We start from the raw sequence: 22783 nt of genomic DNA on the forward strand, positions 1-22783 counted from the left end.
ACCATACTTTACCTGTTCTCAGATCAAGAAAGGTAAATTATAAATAATATCCAAAGGTCTCTCTATACATACTAAAGGTTATTTTTGGCAGGGTCAATTAAACTTCATGAGCATCTTTGCTGCCAGAGCTGAAGTACTTCAGATCATGAACTGTTTTATTTCAAGATAATTTAGCTTCCACATTGCCTTCTGGGATAAGTTATAAAGCAGATAATAATAACAGTCACACACCCTCAGCCTATGCACAGCACTTAGTGAAAATGCCAGCAGTTGGTTACTATAGATACACAAAGCAAACCATTTCCACATCTGAAAAGCGCTCAAGCCACAGCCCACTGCACTAAGGCTGTAATGGGGCTTGTCTACAAGAGATACAATAGTGGCATGAGTAAAATGGTGTAAATCACACACTGCATTAGCACAGGCTAATCCAACATAAACATATCCCCACTGCAGACACACCGCATTCCATTCCCTCAGAATCTGATGGATGGTAGTGTTGCATGAACACTAATAACTTATCACAACTATACACATGCCCAACATTCCTTCCCCCTCCTCTCCTGGTGACTGATTCAAACTAAGGCAAGCAACTGGGACTGAATGTTATATGATGACACAGCACACTAACTTGGGTTCTTTCTCTGCAAGAGAGGTCTACATCCTTGGCTGCTTTACAATGGAGTGCCAGAACAGTGCCCTGTCAGGACTTGTGTTATAGTTCTGTCCACAATGTGTTTTGTATATCATGTCCACTTTGTATCATACAAGGAAGGATTTCACAGACTTTATCACAAAATAAAAAGCTAATTTTTCAGCTCTTTGACATCTCTTGTAGTTTCATATTCTATTTCTTTAAGTTATTCTTCTAATGAGGGAAGCATGCATAATAGAAATTACGCCAAGAAAATTCTCCTAGGAAGACCTTGAAGTAATTTATGGTGTGTGCAAACTGTACTGAATGTTTCTTATGCCCAGGCAAGATTGCTGTATTTAAAGAATGTGACAACTGCTTAACTTTGCAAGTATCAGTACAGGCCAACCTGGACTAGAAGGCAAAAACATTCTAGGTTTGTAATATTTACCTCTCTAAGTAACAGCTTAGTCAGTAGACCCAGATTTGAACATTTCAAGTTTTTAAATAAAGGGTGGGGGGAGGAATTTAACTGCTAAGAAGTCAGCAGGTACCACATTTATTCAGGGTATGCAAATAAAAGATATCATTATTTCTTACAAATTATTCCATTTCTAAATGACTTCAGGATTTTACTGTAAAAGACATGAATAGTGAATTACCTCAGGTTGAAATGTAACATAAACAGGAGTATATCAGAGTATTTTGTAATTCAAAATTCCTAAACTAAAACAGTAACTCTTTATTCTTCTTTCATCCCTTCCTCTCTAGAGTTTTATAAAGCCTCTTCAGAAACATTTTTGTGATTGTGTTTATTCTGTCTGCTGAAGAAACTGTCCAGTCATTAACAGCTGGGTTTGTTGGGTTAACACTGACAAAGTGACATTTTACACTAGAGAATAAACAATAAGTTTGAACCTCTCTGTGAAAGAAATGTCATTGCAAATACAGGAAGTATGAATAGGCCAGACAGATGATCAATAATTAATTAGGATAATAAAATTATCCAAAGTGACCCAGACCATTTAGCAGTCAGAGAATTTAATGGTATTTATCACAGAGATATCACTCTCAATGAAATTAGCCGACCATTTCTGATTAACCAGACATTACATCAATGAAATACTACAATAATGTGCAAACAGCTTTTAGAATTGATGTTAAAAAGTTTTGTCAGATAAAATATATAGGTGCTACAGTACTAATCTGTAAATAATTCTTAAAATTGGTATTAAAATGTTATGCCAGTGCTATGCTTGCCATAGTGCTCTCAGTGTCTTCTGTAATAAGCAAGTAAATTCATAGTTTAATTTAATAGTGCAGCTGGCCCTTAGGAGAGAAAAAGTATTTTCAATAAAGAGAAAACAGCTGCAAAGACACTTATTTATAGAGGCATGTTATAAACAGACTCATGTGCTCATTAAGTTAAAAAAATCCAAACATTCTTTCCTGATGAATTAACAACACTACCATGTATCATAAATCAATAAACCTATATTTCAAAATTTCTTATTTATGTATTTGTTTGGCTTTTCTTTCCTTTTATTTATCAACCTTCACAGTGCTCTAACACAATTAACTATTCTGGTTTGAAAAGCAGTCACATTCTAAATTTCAAGCACAAGTAAACTAAGCTTTGTTAACATGTAGACTTTCTTATGTATAGCACTTTTAAATCAAAGATTACAAAGGTTATCCTGTGCATAATCTACATTGTCAGAACACAGAGGATCAACAAATTTATTTTATTTTTTGTTTAATTTTATTTTTATTTTGCAAGTATGATGGCTGAGATCTGGTTCTCCTACTTTGAAAGTTATTCTGACTCAACAACACAGGAGACATTTTGGAGAAGTCACAACAAACTAAAAACATTAATTCTTACTATTGCATTTTATACTTTATGGAAAGGTTCTGTTTCAGTTTTTTTCCACTATTTCAGAAAATGACTTACAAAACCAGAGTAACTAATGAAATATACTTTTTCCTCTGGCTTTTTTGGACATTGAATATGCTGTCACAAGGCAACTGGCTAAGCAACAACTATCAGGGTCATACATGCTTGCAGATATAGTATTTAGAGCTACAGGCAGTAAAAAAGTAGAATTCAATTAAAATTAAGATAGAAAATTCTTAGCCAAAAGAATAGGAAAAAAATTCTCATGTTTGGACTTCTGCTAAGGGAGAGTTCCTCAAGGAACACAACCGCACCTCTCATCCTAGGATGTTTACAGCTCAAAAGCTGAGTTACAGCAGAGCACAGCCGTACGGCAGAGAGGGGAGCTGCAGGGCCCCAAGACCCATTCTGTGTTCCATGGCTGGAGAGCACAGAGTCACTGGATGTGAGCTCCTGCTCATCTCCCAGGTCTAACAAAGAATTGGAATCCCGTGTTACAGAACCCTCAGCTCTTTAGATACATTCCTCCTTCAGCCAACACCAGATCTTGGTGAATGCAGAGCGCTCAACAGGGAAGTAAGGCAAGCTTGGTGGGACAATTATTATCTTCTACATCACCACCTGACACAATTGGGGGAAAAAAAGACAAGTTTAGGGCACACCATTATTTGTTCTGCTCTGAAAGTATGAATAAAGATTTGAACAAATGGATCCCAGTTAATTTTACTTATTTTTTTAAATTGCACAACTTGAAAGAAAAATGTGATTCCCCTATGGGAAAGGAGAGCTAATGAGGTAATTAATATGGCAAAGAATGACACAGAGAAACAGAACTGCTACTGGTAATTTTATACATTCTTGTGAAAGACAAACAAAGAAATGATGTGGAAATGATTAAAGATGTTTTTTAAAAATTAAACACTTTAAAATAAACATCATGGAATTCAAATGTCGTGAGACACCAGAATTATTACTGTTTCCAAGAAAATATCAAGAGAAATAATTTCCTTGGTAATTCCATTCCAGATGAAAGAGTGATATATTAACACTGAAGAATTGTACAATAACTGAGCCCTGAAACCACTCAGTAAATAATTTAACAGAGTTTGGCAAATAGTATCAGGAAATGCTTAAAAAAGTCTCTCCCCTTCAAGACCCAAATCACTGAATATGAGGTACTAAAAAATTCTTCATGGTAGCTTTATTTATTATAAAGAAGAACTATTACAAATTTGATTTAGTTTTAAGTTTCTAAAAGGTTTTTTTTAGATTTTAACTTTATATCTTCTATTATTCTTGTTTTCTTAATTATTTTTCCCAGAGTTACATAGTTGATCACATACCCAACTTCAGGAGCTGGCATATAAATGCAAGGTACAGCAGGAAATGATGTAAGTAGTTCATTAGGTAACCTCTGATCTTCTACTCTATCAGGGTCAGATATTTCTACTAAAAAGAATATTTCAGAAACCAGAACTCTTAAGGTGAGACTGAGATTGCTGTCCTAGCAACTTCAGAAAGTCTAATGACTTCTTTGTAGAGATGTCCATTTCAATGTCAAGGATCTCATGTAAAGGTGCATTTCTCATCTCTCAAATCTTTGCACTGCATTATCAACTAGGCATTGTGCTTCTTTTAGTAACAAGACATGTCACTGACATGTAGCAGTTCTGTCACAAAGAGCAGGGGGTGGAATCTCAAGTGCGTCATAAAATATTTAGTAAATATGTCTTAAGGTGAAAGGTACACACAGAATGCAAGATAAATACACATCTTAATGGATAATAAAGAAAAGTGTAGTTTTTTTGTCAACAGCTTGCAATATGTACTGTTTACATGTATAATCCAATCCTAGTTGGATCTTCAAAGACTGAGGTCATTGTCACAACCATAATTCCAGGAAGTTCTTTTGCACTACTCCTGAAAGCTGTGCAATGGAAATACTCTTCATGGTAAATCTTACTTTTATTGCTCTGTAATAGCAGCACTTTTCAATGTTGCCCTTACCAGTAGTAACACATATCTAGGTTTGAAAATATTTAGTACCAAACAGTGCTGTATGAGAAACACTAAATAGCACCATGACCAGGAAGGAAACAGTCAAACATGTCACACTGTTGCCCTCACAATGTGAATTCTGATTGTATTTATATTCTGTTGTTGCAAATTAGTTTTCTCTAATCAATATGAAAAGTTGAAGTTTTTTTATGACTTTTCTCTTTCCACAGAGTTTTACTCAGGCAGCCATTGGTCCACTACTGACATTATTCCACTGAAAGCACATTATCATTGAGTAAGCATGAGCTGCCAGAAATTGTGGATTTGCACAGAGGCTTTGGGAAATCTCTGAGTAGGCTTTATTGTATGTAAGACAGACTGCACAAAGAAACACCACTCAATAAGCCAAGACTTAAGATCTTAAAAGTTGCTACATTTAAGCTAGCAAATGCTTTTTGAGAATCTAGACCTCTAGGTTTTCTTGATATGAAAACCTTACTTGAGGGATAGTTTAGCTATGACAACTATTTCATTCTGGGGAAAAAAAAGTTTGTTTTATAAAGGTTGGGTAATGATAAAAATAGTTTTTTCTAGAAGCATAGAACATATAAATAAATTAATATAAATACATATTTATATTATTTAGGCAGACAGTAAACCAAAAATGTTACTTTCTTTCTGAAACCAGGTTAGATGTGCTGGAAGGTTCCTGTGAAGCCCTAGAGAATACCACATCTTAATTTGTCTTTTTATTCTCTTCTAGTTCACTGAAATGTTCTTGCATACAAGTCTCCTATATGCCATTAGTCTTTTCTTTCATATACATTTTCAGCTTGTACATCTCTCTATAATTGAGTCAGCTGGTGTGTGACAGCAATGGACTCAGTTGCATTTTATAAGCCCCTGGAAAGCTGTGGAGTTTTCATGACCTAACACTCATCACAAACCCACACTTATTTGGCACTACTTTTCTAACCAGAATTTGTTGGATAGGATTCCAACTGGCAGAACAAATTCTCATTGCAAACATCATCCTGAAATTTGTGCTGGTAGTTTACATGTAATATGTGCTGGAATAGACAGTATTTGTGTGGTGAAAACAGTTTACTCATTTGGCACAAAAAGATGTGATAATGCCATTCATCAGGAAAACACACAGATGGCAGTTGGATTGTTCATATTCTATATTCTCTCTCTTTCTCAAGCAAAGTTGTCTTGTTTGGTTTTCATGATGATTCATCTGATGCTGCCTGGTGGGCAACTCTAGTGTTAAAAGCCCTGTGTGGACAGAGAACACAGCCTGGCAGGCATTACAGGAGTTCTCTGATGTCCAAATTCACACTTCCAGTAAAAGCTAACACATTTCCAAATGCATTCTTGTCTCTTCGAACTTCCTTTTCTGAGATTTCTCTGACATCTTTCATCCTGTTGTCATATGGAAGCATGTTATGCTTCTGTTATCAGTTCATAAATCTTTTTCAAAAGAAGCATAATTCTGAAGACATTTCTTGAATCCACTGCATCTACTCTCTTGCTTTGTGTACTTTCATTATGTGATCAAGAAAATCTGTAAGACTGACTGACAGACTGAAAAATTCTACCTAAATAGTACTTACTAGATTTAGCCAGTCATCTTCAGCTTTTCATGCAACATTCTGCCAGTGTAAGGTCTTCCTTCTCTCCTTCTAAATACCTGAGATTTGCCTGAGTCTCAGAGAATTATTCAGTGCCATTATGTCTCTCAACAAGTTTAAAGATAAATCAAACCTGAAGTGGAAAAGTGATGTGATATAAACTGCACAAAAACCATGCATGATATAAAAAAAGAGTGGATGTGTAAGCAAAATAACATTATGGGAAATGATTTGCATTCTGAATGCTACTTTGGGGAAAAAAAGAGACTCTGAAAGATTGTTACATGTTAAAAAAACCTACCAAACCAAACAAATAAATTACTCATTTAAGATAGGTTGCCTTCAGAAGCAGGTTATTATGACCTGCACTACTATACTAAATGGGAGTAAAATTTCTTTTAAAAATAACACTTCTTTCTCTCAGTTAGCTCCAATTAGGACTTGTTTTTTCATTAAACAAAAACAGTAACAAAATTATTTTAGTACACTGCCATTCAACTAGATAACACACCTACCAACCACACCCACCAACACACACTATATTTTTTCAATGTCATATACACAAATACTTTTGCTATGATTATGCCAGAAATCAAGCTACAAAAATGGCTTGCCCATTACAGCACAGAGGATCTATAAGAAAGGTAGTAATAAAATTCAATTCTTGGAAGCTCCTGTTTTAACACACCATCCCCTTTAAGAATTCCCTGACTTAAAAAAAAAAAATAAAACATGTTTTTATTTTCTTCTTTAAAAAAAGCTCTAACATAGAAGCAAAAGCCGCTGAGTTTTGAAGTGCTTTCAGATTTATGCTTGCCTAAATGTGAACAGAAGTTACCCTATAAGTTTTAGAAATACTTGGCTAGACACCAACCACTGTACTTACATAAGGCCATATAATCACCTGACACTTGTAGCTGCCTCACTGATTTTCCAAGAATTTTAATCCTCTTTTCCTGAAACTATCCTTTCAGTGAGAAAATACGTTTGTTCTATTCCTTATACACTTGCTTTGCAGACAAACAGTTTCATTTATCAAATAGGACAATAATATTTCCCACTTACAAACATGAGAAACCAAGAGATTTCTTTGTACAGCACAGTACAAAATGTGTCTTGTCAAACAGAAGGGCCCATTCCTCAACTGTGCACTCCCAAGCTGCTTCTACACATTTTAAAGCCTTTCTACAGAATAATGAAGTGTCCCAGCTCTTCCCTTCTGCCAAGCAGCCGGAGCACGATGTCAGCAAGTAACCGTACACAGGATGGGTGAGCAGCAATTAGAGCACTGTGCAAAGAGCAGACCAGAGATAGCTGTTTGATGGCTGGAGGCACATGTGGACTGAACTTCCTATTAGCAGAGGTTTTGGTTTTACAGACTGTTTAAATACATAACTAACCTATTCATTTTGCTTTACTTTCTATTTTCTATTAGATATAAAACGTGATAAATAAAGTTCCTTGTCCCATTAAGCCAATGAAAGTTTTAAAGGCAGACTTCAAAGACACCAAAATCTGTCTCTTTATTGTTTAAAATATTTCTGACTAGTGACTACAAAACTGGAGCTATTCATTAGCAATGATTTTGGTGTCTGTTTTTTTTTGCATGTGTAATTTACACTTACATCCTTTGTAATAATTAAATGTTTTAAAGTGACAACTGAATGTATTAAGAAGCATGTGAACCACAAATTGTGGGAAGTCAGAATAATACTCCAGTGAATTACCTTCATTTTAAAAAGGATTATTGCATGCTTTTCTTTCAACAGAGTAACAGACTGGTTGAGATTTGACTGCTGGAGGTCTTTGGTACACCTTCTGATCAAAGGAGATTGAACTAGAGCAAATTTTACAGGCTATATCTACTCAGGTTTTTAGTATTTCCAAGGATGAAGACTTCACAAGCTCTTTGGGCAACCTGTTCCAGAGCTTGACCACACCCATGGTTAAAAATATTATTCTTATTTTTTATTTAAGTTTGTGCTCATTGTCTCTTGTTCTGTTAATTCTTGCAAATGGTGCCACCTTGAAGTTGTACATGTATTGGTGGAATATTTGGAAATGTCCACCATTGCAAAACCACCAGCACAACTCCACTTCTGCTGTACAAAAGGTCACTCAAAACATCATTCACTGTCAACAACTAGTGTGTCAAAGCAAGTTTAAATTACCACCATACTCCACTTCCTACTATTATTCCTGCAACTGTTTTTTCCCCTAAAAAGCATCTCTTATAACACTTCTATACTGTCTGAGATTCCAGAAACCAGAAAGGGCTTGCCATACAAAAGGGGTGGAGGGTGTGTGATGAAATAAGTTGTGCCTAGAAAGACAAAATTCTTAGAAAGCAAGTATTACTTCTATAGCTATTTCATACAAAAAGCAGGAAGAAATGGAGGGGAGCATGTAATCAATGGCTGGGAAGAACCACTGACAGCACTGCAGAAACTGCCATTCTGTGATTTCCCAACACTTTCCTCCTCAATATCAGCAAAGCAGCAAAAAGAAGGTACCACAGGCTGTACACTGTGCTGCAGCTCTGGCACAGATAGAACAGAAAGTGACTGCTCCAAGCAGCCACAGGCATCTGCTTCCTTTGTCTACATCTACAGACAGACCTCTGTGGAAGTTTTTCTGGTGCAAAATGAACTGGTAGTTTGTGGCTAAACCAGGCATTTCACTGCCCTAGCACTGGTGCAGATTCACTGGTTAAGACAAGAGCAAAAGGCACAAAACAGTGCACACGGACTCCATTGCACTTTGATCCATTCTGCTCTGCCACAACACAACTGGAGGCCACCAAAGGATGTGTTAAGGAAACTTTCCTGTCTGACCATTCAGAAGCCACTCCACCAGTTACTCTAGCCCCACCCAAGCTGGCATTGAGGTCCCTGTGCAGCTACACATGCCACTCTCACACAGTCAGACCAGCTTTCCCCAGTGGCTCAACTCCAGGTTTCCCACAGCAGAGCCTCACACATCTGGATCCTTCAAATATTTTAATCATGGTGCAACAACAGAATAACAGCTTGAGCTGGTGCTGCCAAGAATGGACTCCAAACAAAGAAAAAACTGGGGTTTTCTACCCTCACAGTCAAAGCACCAGAGCTGAACCAGGAGCTGGCACCGCAGCTGCACACGGAGCTACTGGCACTGAGTGCATTCCATTCTTCAAGAGCCAGAGTATGTCAGGCTAGGAGTCAGTTGCCTAAAAGCATGTACAAGTGCAGGAATACTTCTCTGTGTGAGCAGAAGTGAGTCCACATTCTTACCCAGGACCTGAAACATCCACTACCTCTAATATGATCAAAGCTTTGGTGGCCCAGAACACAGCTGCCTTCCATGGGGATTATGTAGATCAAGAATGGGAACTGTCCTGTGGGACTCATGAAATACTAATGACAGACCAAAATAAAGTAAATATAAAGTTGCAGTTATTTAGTAAAATTCCTACCTAACTGAAACAGTTATGCATAATAGAAGGAAAACGGTTTAAAAATAATCTGTTGCTCCCTCTTACTGAAAAATTGTTTAACCTTTTTGTTGTGTTCAATAACTGTACTCTTCCACTGAAAACCTCAATGCAAAATGCAGTTTTTAAAGCTTTATGGTCAAACTTCTCATACTAAATCATTACTTGAAAGCTTGGCAGAAATCTCTGGTTTTGTCTTTTATCTTCACTTTCCTAAAAGTGCATTTCTTTTTCATTCAAATATATGTTGCTTCTGGGATGCACGACAGAAGTAATTAAAAATTGTTTACAATGTTAGCCCATTAGTTTTGTGCAAATAGAGCTGACTTTAGCTTCTTGCTTGAAAGATTTTTTGACAAATAATGTAGTTTTTAACTGCCAATTTTCTAGTGGGAAAACTAAACATCAATTCAAACTACGATTTTTTTCCCCTCCATCTCATCTGAAATATTGTTCTCAACTAGTTTAATAAATGCTGAATAGATATATCTCAAACCCAGCACATTTACCAAGTTAAGCAGGAATTCAAAATTTCTTTCTTCTAAGGGCCAAGCCTGCAGGAAAACAACTGCCTGGAGATACGTGAATTTTCTTCTTCATTATGAGAAACACATTCTGGCCAGAGAATTGAGCTTGTAAAGCACAACAGGCATATCAAACCCTTCCAAAATTCCCATCCTAAAATACAAAACACTGATAATTGAATTTATATGAAATAAAGCGTATCATGTTAGCTAAAGAAATAAAAATAATTCCAAATTTTTAGTAATCCAAGATGTGTATTTGTTTGTCTGCCTGTATCTTGACTGAGTGGGCAAAAATTTAAAAAATAACTTTTGTTCTATGAAATGAAAGAAAAACAGAAATTGGATGCTGCCTTAGAAAAAGAGCCTCTTAATCTCATTCAGCACTAACACCTTCCATGGTAACAATGGAATTTCTAATAATCATCATGACTTTGCTTCACAATTTTTAATTGCCTGTAAGTATCTTCACAGACTTTTTTGGTAACACCTGATCCCAACTCCAGGAGCCAAGCAGTAGAACTACAAGATAGTATCTCCACGCAGGAGAAATATCAGTGTCTTCTCAAAGCATTTAAATCAGGAATGTAGGCAAGCACAGGTAATACTAATGACACTAGCACTGGCTGCTTTGCAGGGAAGCTCATGCACTTTATAAAAGTTCAGAAGATCCTTTCCTTTTCTATAACCTCTAATATGCTATGACAACAACGTTGTAAAAGTCCTCACTTCAAAACAACAATCAATCCAACTATAGGCATTATTATTTCTTATGTAAATCACCTCAAATTTATAATTTCAAAGCGAGATTTCTTAATATAGTCATTCAATGGAGAAACTGTTATTTGCAGCAAGAATTGATAAAGGTATTACATCTTTCTATCAAGATCTACAGAAAGGAGGTCATCGTTGCAAAATGAAGCAGTACCAAGGCTGAAGACTTGTTTCAAATTTACTGAATTTGAATATTATCACTCATATGCTTCTGTTTGCATATTATTCTGTTTGCATATTATCAATCATATGCTTCTGTTTCGGCCAGGAAAGGAACAGAGGTTTCTTACAGTTAATACTGTGCTCCTAAAAAGGCTGCAGAAATCTGAGCAATGGTAGAATCTGAACACCATCTATATTTTTCTCTAAGTGATGCTAGAAAGTAGGAAAGCAGCTACATCCCTGACTTGCCAACTTTACACCATTGGCAAAGAGGTGATTTCAAGGAAAAAAGGGACAGTTCAGTCCCATTAGTGTAAATATATTCAGTCCCATTACACAAACATACACGTAGGATGTCTTTGAGAAACATACCTTCCATTTTGCTTCTTCCTTCCCAATAACTTCCCTCTACAAATACCTGGTATTTTTCTTGCAATGCAAATCTTTTACAATGAGAAATACATCTGGATAAAACAAGACTATAGGCTGACGTTATCTTTGCTTCTCATTCTTGACAGGCAAGCTTTGCTATGCTATAATTTATCAGCAAATAGCTTATTCAGAAACTTTTCATTCTGATCTATTACTGTTTATTTTACCAGAACAGCTTACTTACCTACTATGCCTAAGATATGACTCAGCCCTACAATCATTATAACCTGCTTTTAAGCCCAAAATCAATTACTGACCTAACTATTACTTTTGGTAATGGTGTTGCAGAAGACTGTCACCCCTCAAGAATTAGTCCAGTAAACCAGAGTTTTCCACTAGCTGCTTTTATTAAGGTGGTCCAGTACCAAGAAAAAGAACCTCTGACAACATTTTTTAAAATTAATCACAGAATCATTCTAGTTGGAAAAGACCTCTGAGATTATCAAGTCCAACCTTTGACTGATTACCACCTTGTCAACTCTATCATGGCACTAAGTGCCACATCCAATCATTTGTTGAACACTTCCATGGATGGTGATTTCACTGCCTCCCTCAGCAGCCCATTTCAATGTTTAAAAACAATAAAGAAATACAATTAATAATAAATATCTACATCTAGTTTACACAGATAACTTTTGGCTAAATAAATTTATGGCTGGGAATTGAGGTGTTAAATCAGCACCAGCGGGAGGATGAAATATTACAGGAACCACGAAACTTCACAGAGTGAGCCATACATCAGAACTCCACAGCTGAGAGCCCCAGGAAGCAAACCAAGTACTTTGTAACAAGAAGGCTCTACAGTATGTCACAAAGAAAAATTATGGCAACAGCTTGTCAGGTTTGCAGCTCTCCAGTGAAGGGCAAGCATGAACTGAGAGTGAGGCAGGGCTCTCAGGTGATCTACCAATACTTGCACAGCCAAACACAAATGTAAAACAGATCCAGCATGTCAGCAAACCCACGAAAAACAGCAGGATAAGCTGTTCACCTTAAAAATGTTTGATTTTTTTTTTCTAGAGGTAGAAATATGAAGATAAATAAAATACATTATGTGATTGTAAAAATACTCTCACATGCATGAGCTTCTCACAGTCTTTCAGCCCTCGTGAAATCTTCCTGGACAAGGGAAATGGAGGGATGTAAATCAATAAAAAAGATCCCTAAAATGTAATGGTTATATATAGTATGACAGGACAGAACATATCACATAGAATCCTTTTGGGATGGGCTGCTTACCACAGAGACTCCTATGAGTAAGTGCAGTCAGTCTAGACTCAGTATGACTGAAACTTGTTGCAACTCCATGGACAAATTATGCTCAATATATGTGTGAGCTTAAAAAAAAATAATTGCATTGCATTTTCAGAACGGAAAAAAAATTAGATGTCTTATTTTGTCTGTACATAGAGTATTTGTAGACAACAGCCAAAGACAGATACTCATCTACTTTATCTCTTCTGTAAACACAGTGAAGGAGAAATATAGGTGGGAGAAAGACTGAAACACAATGTTCTTCACACAATCATGCTGAAAGGAAGAATTTGAGTGCTCACTTCTTCCTGTATGATCCCATGCTCCATTGAAAAACACTGGTCTAATAGAGACTAATGTTCTCCCAGTTAAACCCTGTCATCTGGTGCCTCTGGCAGAAGTAAAATAAAGGTGTACCTTCCCTGTAGAACATTTGAAGAAGAAGATGTGGCTGTCATATCTGAGCCTACAGCACACAATGTGCTGCTGGGTGGTGCAACTAATGTTCAGGAAGCAAACAGGACACAGGTTACAGTAGCAGGTACAAGCCAAAGTAGAAAAAGAATATTGAATAGTCAGAATAAACAGTAACACTCATTAGGCTGCTAAAAGGTAAACTACTGCCAAAAAGATGATTTAATTAGATGTCTCCTGTCACTTTGATCACAGCAACTGCTTGTTGTTCAGCTCATGTTCTTCACATAACACTTTATTCAGTAAAGAGTACTAATCAGAGAGTTTTGAAGAAAAATGATGAATTTCCTGTTCTCTTTGATACAAAGTATTTGCCCAGTGCTCTAAAACTGCTGAAGAAAGGACACTCATTAGACAAGGAATAACTGGATATATAAGCAAAAACGCTATGCAATTCTGTGAATGGGAAATATCTACAACACAAGGAGCAGTTGCTCCTCTGATCCCAAAGAACTAACATAAGAAGAACAAGTAAACACAAATTTTGTAACTTTAACAATTCCTGCAGAATTTTAAAAGATTGCTAGCAATTTTATCATTATCTAGATTTATTTAGACTCAGCAATTTATCTAATACTAACAGCAGTCCAATCCAGTAATAACAAATAAGAGGTTTTTTGCTCCAGTTACCACAGCAAGTAGGCTGCCAAGTATTTAGATTTCTACACGCATTTCTTAAAATGCATTTTAATTGACTGAAATTCTGAATTTAATTCTGCATTTATCACTGGCCACCCAGAAATTAAAGTTTTTTTCCAAGAGGCTAGATATCAGCATAATAAGCTTTTTTCCTTCCTTCTACTTTGGTGTAAGATTTGATTTTACAATACAGGCATACTTCTAATGCAATAACTGTAATTTCCCCCTACTTTCTACTTGTATAAGAATGAAGAGCAATCATTATTAAAAAATCAAAGAGACTGCTCCTATTTAGCAAACTATATTCAACACCAAATGTAGCTCAATATTATTTATCTCAGAGGATGATCATAAAGAGATGTATAACATCCAGGTTGATAGTAAGGAATATATTAGAGAATATATATATATAATTAGGTTAGAAAATATTAGAGAATATACCAACATAAATTGTTCTTTCAATACCAAGTTAGAATATAGAACATGTCCAAAATCATTACCTTTGCTTTTGCTATGCATTATTATTAAAGCAATCACCCTGTACTTCTTCTGTAAAGTGAATACATAAAAACTCAGAAAAAAATTGTAAGATATTCCACATAACTGTTAGCTAACAACTTTCAGCTAAAGGAAAACATACTGATAAACATTAAAAATGCTGACTTTTTTTTTTTTTTTACACACCTCCTTAGTGAGCAATTTTTATTTTAAAAAAAGCCTTCTTTAATGGAAGTCTTTCTAGTACTTCTTTTGCTTTTATTTCAGTTTTTGTTCATTATTCAGTTACAGTTCTGCACTAAGAGCTCCTGCACTTTATCTCTTTAACTTTAGTACTTCCCACTGTAAATGCACTGCTCTTTGAATAATTACATTTATATTAATAGGAGCACATTTTCTAGTGAATATTTAGTTATTTTATAAATCTTTAAATTATATGCATCTCTCCTACCAAGCAACAATGGCTGAAGGAAACAATCTGATCCATTCAAAGTTTCTCTTCTTGAAGGAAAATCAAATATGATTCATGTCATATCTGGAGCTAAGTTACTTTTTAAAACTGGAATAATTTTTAATAAAACCTTCTTAACCACATTTTTAAGTTTGTTGCCTTGCAAATGTAGCAACTTTCAGCTATACTTCAGACTCTACAGCCACAGATTATCACATATGGGAAAAGAAAAAGTACAATGAACATGGAAACAGGGAAATGAGTGAGTTCACTCCTTAGTGCTTCCAGGATAGTCAGTTTCACAGTTTCAAAGTATAATTACCAGACTTACCAAACCCCAGAAATGCAGCAGCATTACTGCAATTCCTTAGAAACTGAAGTCAGGCCACAACATGGACAACACAGCGTGCTTAAAATACACCATTTAGAGTCCTCCTAACTGTAAGATCCAATTACCATTCTGTTAAAAAAAAAAAAAAAGAGGAGCAAGGCTTACAGTATTCTGTTAAATCACAGCCAGGATAACAGAAGGAAATGAGAAAACAAGTGCTTCCTATACAGCAACCCATTGTTGTGTTTCCCCAATAAACAAAAAAGATGCAAATCAACATAGGGCAGGAAAGTGATCCTACCCAGCAAGAGGGCTATTGAAAACAAAGATGATTCTGTCCTGTTCCTGTTAGAAGTCATGCCACAATGAAGCAAAGAATTCTGTTGTCTCTAGGAACAGAAATTATGCACAAGAATTATCTTTGTATCAATAATCTAACAGAGAGATTGTTAAATAAAAGGCTATTCCGCCTCTCCATCCTTCATGTTAAAAGCAAGCAACTACAACAAACTAAGAATTTCAGAATGTGAATCTGTGCCTGGTGTGGCCTGAGTACACTGACAAAATAGTGTCCTTGAACTTTTCAGCTGAAGACTGTAAATGGCTGAATGTGAAGTAAGTGCCTAAACTGCTCTAGCTGCTGCACACTGTGCACAAAAGTAAAATCCAAGACACACTAAAGACAAAGATTACAATCAAGCAAGAGCCTTGTGATTTTAGGCATTCCTGGGTTAGGCAGCAGCTGCGTGAGCCGTGATCGCATTTTTTGACTCAGGTACCTGAACTCTCCATAAACCTTGCCTTAAGTCCCTTATTGGATCAAGCCAATAAACTCCTTCTCTGTCTTTACCTAAGTATTTTAGATCCTATTATGTTTTGCCTCCTTTTTTATTTTTAATGAGATCTTTATCCTTCTAACATGTAGTTAACTATTTATCCTGTGCATGGTCATTTTTTCTCATACTAGTGCATATATAATAACTGCGTAAGTAAATAACTTACTGTGGGGCTGGTTTCTTTCAAAAGTACTGAGAACCGATAGCTCAAGTTTTCTCAAAGAGAATTAAAGTCCCTTGGAAAATTCACACTCCAGTGCTGTACAGAAATGCTATAGACAGTGGTAGCAGTTTAGCTTTGTTCATCTCAAATTAACTCTTGAGCTGCAAATGCAGTTCTGTGGCCACTCATAACTAAAAATTACTCAAATCCAACTTCTGCCTAACACTGCGTTGCAGGAACAAGGGTTAGTGTTTGTTTAACTTTAGTGATGCTGAGCATTTTTCCATTTAAAAATCTCTCTGCTGGAACTATCTCACTAAAGCCCCAAAAGTCTACTAAGCAACACAGAACAAACTGAAACAAAACAAAACCAAGTTGGTTTTGAGCATTATTTCTTAGCCAGAGCTGAAGTGACTCAAATAACAAGCATCAATTTTAATGACTTTTAACTACTTTAGGACAAAATAAATACCATAAAGCTGAGGCAAAATGTTTTTATTCATGGCTGAAAAAGTAAAAAAGTTTTTCTAAACAGATCTGCTTTTATAGTTGGAAACTGCTGTGGATTCTCAAGAAAAACTTGATTTTCTCTAATACATATATATCATTATTAATTTTGCATATCGTGTTTTTATGTGAGAAGGGCTGGAAGCCAGAACTGCAAGGTCCTGGTTGCTCATTCAATACGAATTTGGAAGTTTTTTAACTGTAGCTACATGGCAGGAGGCTATTGCTATAGAGCCAGAAACTGACCTTTAACAAGAAATGGATTTCCCAAAGTCAGTTTCTTGTTCCACAACAGGGATTTTACCAGAATAGAGGCATGTGGGGACTAGTCTCATGGTAGAGCTATTCTGGAAATATACAGAAATCACAACTGCTATCTTCCTGGATATTTGGAAAATGCTTCTCATGAAAACTCACCCATGTTATGTCAGATTATCTCAATAAATACTCTTCTACAAAGCATTGCCTTCCTGATTGATGGATAAGGGCAACTTTTGCTTTTCTCTTTTAATTTGAGAAAATGTTTCACTGGAAAATTTCAACTAACAGTAATAGAAACTGCAAATTCCTTTCACATATGCTACCTTGGTCACCAACTGGCATAGTAAATAAGTAAAAATTTATAATGTGAAGCAATCTGAAGCCATTGCCCAGTAGTTAAGACATGGAAGGCATGACTATGCATGAATCATTTGCAGGTTGTTATGTTGCACACTTTCCTTCTGAAACAATTACAAAAAATATTATTAGAGAGATGCCAAATGTCTCAGAGAAATATTTGTCATGGCCATTTCACAGGGCTGTTTATACTGGGGTTTTGCCAGCTTCTTGTGTGTGGATTTTTAAAAAACAATAAAATGGTACTGACCAAAACTTTTAGAAGTAGTCATAAGCTTATTTCCCATGAGAGGGTTCAGCTTCAGCTCAACTGGTCTTTTCCCATCTAGATCCATCACCATCACTGCTAAAGCAGTGAGAGTGGCAGAACAGCCATTCAAGAGTGAAAGGCAAAAGGTAATGGTTTAAATAGACACAACCTCTGGGAATTCCCCAGTGCCATGCATGGTTTGCAGAGGCAGGGCAGCAGCCATGAGCATTTACTCTCTGGAGTTCTACTAGAGGAAGCTCAAGGTGGCTAAACTTGGATTTTGCTGCTTTTTCTCCCCACCCAATTTTGGCAACCATGGAAGTAGTGGCTAACGTGCCTCTCCATGGCTACACGAGGTGGGCATGGGTATTTTTCTGCACTGACAGCAGCTACCTTCTCTGTCAGCCCTGCCAGTGTGTTGGGTATCCTAACCTGGCACAGGGTTAGATAAATGCCTCATTCCTGCTGTCTTTCAAAGCAAAAGGTTCCTTCTTCTTCCCTCACACTTCTCCAACGTTTTCTTCCCTAAGAGAGTTTGTATTCTTTTCCAAGGACCTGGGGGACATTTCAATTGTGGTCCTCCTGACTTCACAACCATTCCTTCATTGCCCTGCTGAGATGAGACAGGCTGAAGCATTCACTGTGTAACAATGACTGAGACTAAGGGGTGAACTCAATAGATGAAAAGTTTAGGTAGCAGTTTGTCAATTATTCTATTTACTAACTTGTTTCCTACTGATTAACTGTTTTCTGTTCTTCAGATTGAAACCAGTCCCTTGCTGCAACAGTTAAGTGTGTCAGGTAATCCCTGTCCCAGCATTAACAAGCACTGTTTGACAGCATGTAAATCCTCCCACTGTTTCTCAGAAACCATCCCATAATCTCACTTCAGATTCTCAGAAGTATCCTCCTAATCTCTAATCTAAATTTTAGTCATTTTCTTAATCTTTTTTCTTGTGTCACTTGCTATCTGTTCTCATAAATCACTTACATAGGGCAATCATGTCCCCTCTCCATCCTCATTTTGCCAAAACAGTGGGGGAGTGAGCATTTCTCCAATTCCTGTTGTATGGTAAATCTGTTTCTTCAGTTAGTTATGCTTCCTCCTTTTTTACAAATAACCTGACCAGAACTGTCTGTTGTGTGACTCTGTTCACCATAGTCACATACAGCACAAGTAATTCCTTATCTCAACAGTAAAAAAAAAAAAAAGTCTAGGTTTATATCAGGTTTTTTTATAGCTTCCTGCTCTTTCTCATCTTCTATCGTTTCCCATTAATAAACTCTCAAGATCTAGCAATATTTTTTCTCAATAGATGTACATGGTTTGACACTTGCATGACTACAATTCTCCCACTTCTACTATCCCAGTAGTCACACAGGTCGGTTTCTTTCTGTCTAACATTTTTCTCCTCAGTTTCTTGACATCACTTTCTCACTTGCTGCCAAACCAAAAGATCAGTTTCCTGCCTTTTAGTGCCAGGGTCACTGATGAAAATATCAAGTAAAATTAGTACCAAAGCTGATCCTCAAAAAATGCATATGAAGTGTGTTACCAGACAGGAAGCTCTTCCTATCTCCTGACCCATTTCCATAGGCTTTTAACAGGATCTTTTGGACCTGACAACTTTTTATAAATTGCATCTTACTGTGTTTCAGTCAAAATTCTCCATGTGCCTCATTATATCACCTGCTTCACTCAAGTCCAAAGAGATGAGAGCCTGAGCACTGCCTGTCTGCAGAATGTAATTTCCATTACAAGAACAAAAGCAGAGTTAGGTTGACTTTAGTCTATGTTAAGTAAATTCAAGGGTTATGGTATTCATGTTAGCTTCATGTGTCTCATTAGTTTTTCACTAGAAAATGTTTCTACATCCCTAATGTATTACTGAGGTTGCTTAATTGTCTATTCCTGGTGATCACCTTCTTCTTTCTTATTGTAAGCAACACTATGCTTGCTGATCTACAGGCAGTGTCCCAGATTTATTTAACATCTGACAGTGTTGGCTGTCAGTTCTGTCACATTTGGAAACTTAGTCAGCTCAACCTCCCCTAGCTGAGATTTTATCTCTTTAGACAAAATCTGTTCTAAACTTGCATTCCTTTCATATATTCTACCTTTAACCCCAGAGGTCAACCTTCATTTGTATTTTAAAGACAAGTGTTGCTACCATCATCATCATCAAACTGAGAGGAACCTCATTCAGACAAATCTCTAAAGTGTCATTGGATGTACTGAAAACAAGTAGTCTCTGGTTGGAGGAAAAGTAAACCCATCAGTCCATAACATTGGTATGTTAAGACTGAAAACAGTTGTTTTTGGAGATGAGATTTCCCAGCATCAGAGGCAAACTAGCATTCTGGTAACTGGGAAGGAGGAATGGAGACTAGCATCTCCTGGGTTCTAGGCATCATTACCCAAGTCCAAAATCACCCAGCAGGAGTAAACTCCTTAGGGGTCTCTTGACAAAGTGGGCAGACACCTCCAAAACTGTAATTGAACCAAAAATGAGGACAGAGAACCAGAGAATCATTAAGGTTGGAAAAGACTTTTGAGATCAAGTCCAACTGTTAACCCAGCTCTGACAAGATTACCTCTAAACCACGTCCCTAACTGGCACATCTACGTGTTGTTTAGATCCCTCCATAGATGGAGTCCTCCACTGCTTGGGGCAGCCTGTTCCAATGCTTGACCACCTCTTCATTGAGGGAAGTTTTCCCTGTAGCAAATTTATACCTTCCCTTGGGCAACTTGAGGCCATTTTCTCATCCTATTGCTTGTTTCTTGGAGAAGGGACTGATCCCTACCCACAGAGCATTGATCAAAATGTGAAACCAAACTTGTCCCAGTACTGAGCCCTGTGGAACCCCCCCAGGGACTGGCTGCCAAGGGGATGTCACTCTATTCACCACCACTCTCTGGGCCTGGTCATGCTCTTCAGCAAGAACAGTGCACCTGTCCAAGCCATGTTTCTCCAGGAGAAGGCTGTGGCAAACAGTGTCAAAGGCTTTACTAAAGTCTAGGCAGACCAGATCAACCATCTTCCCCTCATCCACTGGCAATTGGCATATTATTATGCTATGAAGCAGAATTCAGATTTTATGCTGAAGGGAAATCCCAACAAGCACTTGACTGTTTGTTAATTAGCAGTTTATTTAGACAGCTAAAAACTGGTTTTGTGCTGTAGAAGTCACTGCATTTAACACATTTCATAAAAATGCTAGAATTCTTGCCTTTGCCAAAAGAAAAAAATCTAAAATAAAGTTTTTTCATTTAAAATTCTTCTCTTTTTGGAAAGACTAGTCTCTGGGATGAACTCCAGTACCCTCAGCTGCTCCTTGTAGGACTTTTGCTCCTGACCCTTCACCAGCTCTGTTGTTCTTCTCTGGGTTTGCTCCAGGACCTCAATGTCCTTGGAGTGAGGGGCCCAGAACTGGACACAGGACTTGAGGTGTGGCCACAGCAGTGCCAAGCACAGGACAATCACTGACTGCCCTGGTGCTCCTGGCCACACTATTGCTGACAGTCTAGTTCTGTTCAGGTCACCATAACTAACTTTTGAGACCAAGCTGCAAATGAAGTTTTTTGACCACTCCTACCTAAAAAAAAAATTATTGAAAACCAACTTCTGCCCACCACTGCATTGCACAAACAAGTATTAGTGTCTGTTTTACTGTAGTGATGTTGAGGATTTTTCCATTTAAAAATATCTCTGCCAGAACACTCTCACTAAAGCCCCAAAAGCCTACTAAACAATAAAAAACTGAAACAAAACAAATCATAGTTGGTTCTGAGCATTTTTTCTTAATGAGGGATGAAGGAACCCAAACATTACCAGTTAAAGTCTTCGAAAGCCATTCAAGAATTTTAAACATGGCTTGATATTTCTTTTTGGTTGGGTTTTTATTTCACCTAGAAGAAATAATATTTAAGTATTTCTTGGTAGAGCAAATAGTTTTCAGGAATATTATGCTTTTCTTTTTTTAAGTATGACTCTTATTTGCCAAATCTGATCTTTCTCCAATTCATTTTATTTTGTCTTTGCTACGCATATCCTCGCAAAAAGTTACAATAGCTGAGTAACAAGCATCTACCTTCAAAGAAAAAGAGAAGAAACAGCCAGAAAGCCATTGTTCCTCTTAGAATACAACTACATTCTTTGGGTTAACTACTTTTTCTTGGGGTATATACCACAGGTCTGTAAAAATGGGGCTTGGCTCCAGATTTACAGTATGTAGATATTAATTTTTAGGTCCACTGCCTGTTCCCTTAGCCTGGGTTTGGTCTTGCTTTATTTATACTGCTGTTGATTTCTGAAGACCCTGAATCAGAATCATTGTGCTTAATTTGGGGTCAAATACAACTTAAACCAGTTTTATTGTTATCCCATGTCTAATTGGGTTGCACATACTACTCATATAAGGAATTGCTTGGAAAAAAAATAATCAATACCTTAAAATTTGTAAGAAAGGAATTACTTCTACTTCACTCTACTGAAGGCACAGTGCTTTGCAGGTACCTTTCTGAATGAGAACAACCAACTTCCATAACCAGCAGTACAATACTGCTCTACAGCAGGAAGGAAAAGGACAGCCTCTGAAGTCTTTCTTAGAATGGCCCACATGAACTGTGCAATGGCAAGGATTTGTTGTTTTAAAATATCATTTATTGACCCTATGAGCAGAGGGGAAAAAAAAAGTATTTTTGAGTGTGCTATTTTAATGGAGTAGTGGTAGAGCTGTCTGTTATCTAATCTTGAAAATGTCTTTTTTTCCTGTCTTACATAACTATCACATTCTGATGGTAACACAGTGAAAAACTTGAAAGTTGAGGGGTTTTTCCTTGTTTAGTTAAATATGCCAAAGGTGCAATAATACACCAAAACTAAGGCTCAAACAATCAACTGTAGTTCAAAGACATAAAAATGTCAACACTGGGTAATATCATGGTCTAACTAGGTCCAGTATAATTTCCAATGGGGATAAATAATAATGTCTGGAGAATAAGGACGAGGTGAATATATAGTCTAGCTTTCTTGTAAATAATCTCCCAGACATCAGACATTTCTACAACTGGTGGGAGCAATACAGAATGTCAGGCTCCCTACCCATCTATTCATCCATCCTACTCCAAAACCCCTGGTTTCACTGTTCCAGTATTGAAGAGAAAGATTGTGGGAAAAACCTCCACTCTTCTGCTCCAAGACACTAATGCTGGCAAAGCCATGAGTATCT

The 22783-nt window shown here is 36.9% G+C and overlaps 1 protein-coding gene across 8 annotated transcripts in view; it reads right to left on the minus strand.

The window, feature by feature from the left end:
- Positions 1 to 22783, minus strand: part of TRMT9B (tRNA methyltransferase 9B (putative)) — a 107504-nt gene that overhangs the window by 83198 nt on the left and 1523 nt on the right. For 6 of the 8 annotated variants that reach the window (XM_056490175.1, XM_056490169.1, XM_056490168.1 and 3 more), the window contains exon 2: positions 15175 to 15303. The exons of the other annotated variants lie outside the window; for them this stretch is intronic. The gene's annotated coding sequence lies outside the window, so the exon portion shown is untranslated. The remainder of the gene's footprint in view (positions 1 to 15174; positions 15304 to 22783) is intronic. 8 annotated transcript variants of the gene reach the window in all.

This window comes from Oenanthe melanoleuca, chromosome 4 (genome assembly GCF_029582105.1).
Source record: "Oenanthe melanoleuca isolate GR-GAL-2019-014 chromosome 4, OMel1.0, whole genome shotgun sequence".
NCBI lineage: Eukaryota > Metazoa > Chordata > Aves > Passeriformes > Muscicapidae > Oenanthe > Oenanthe melanoleuca.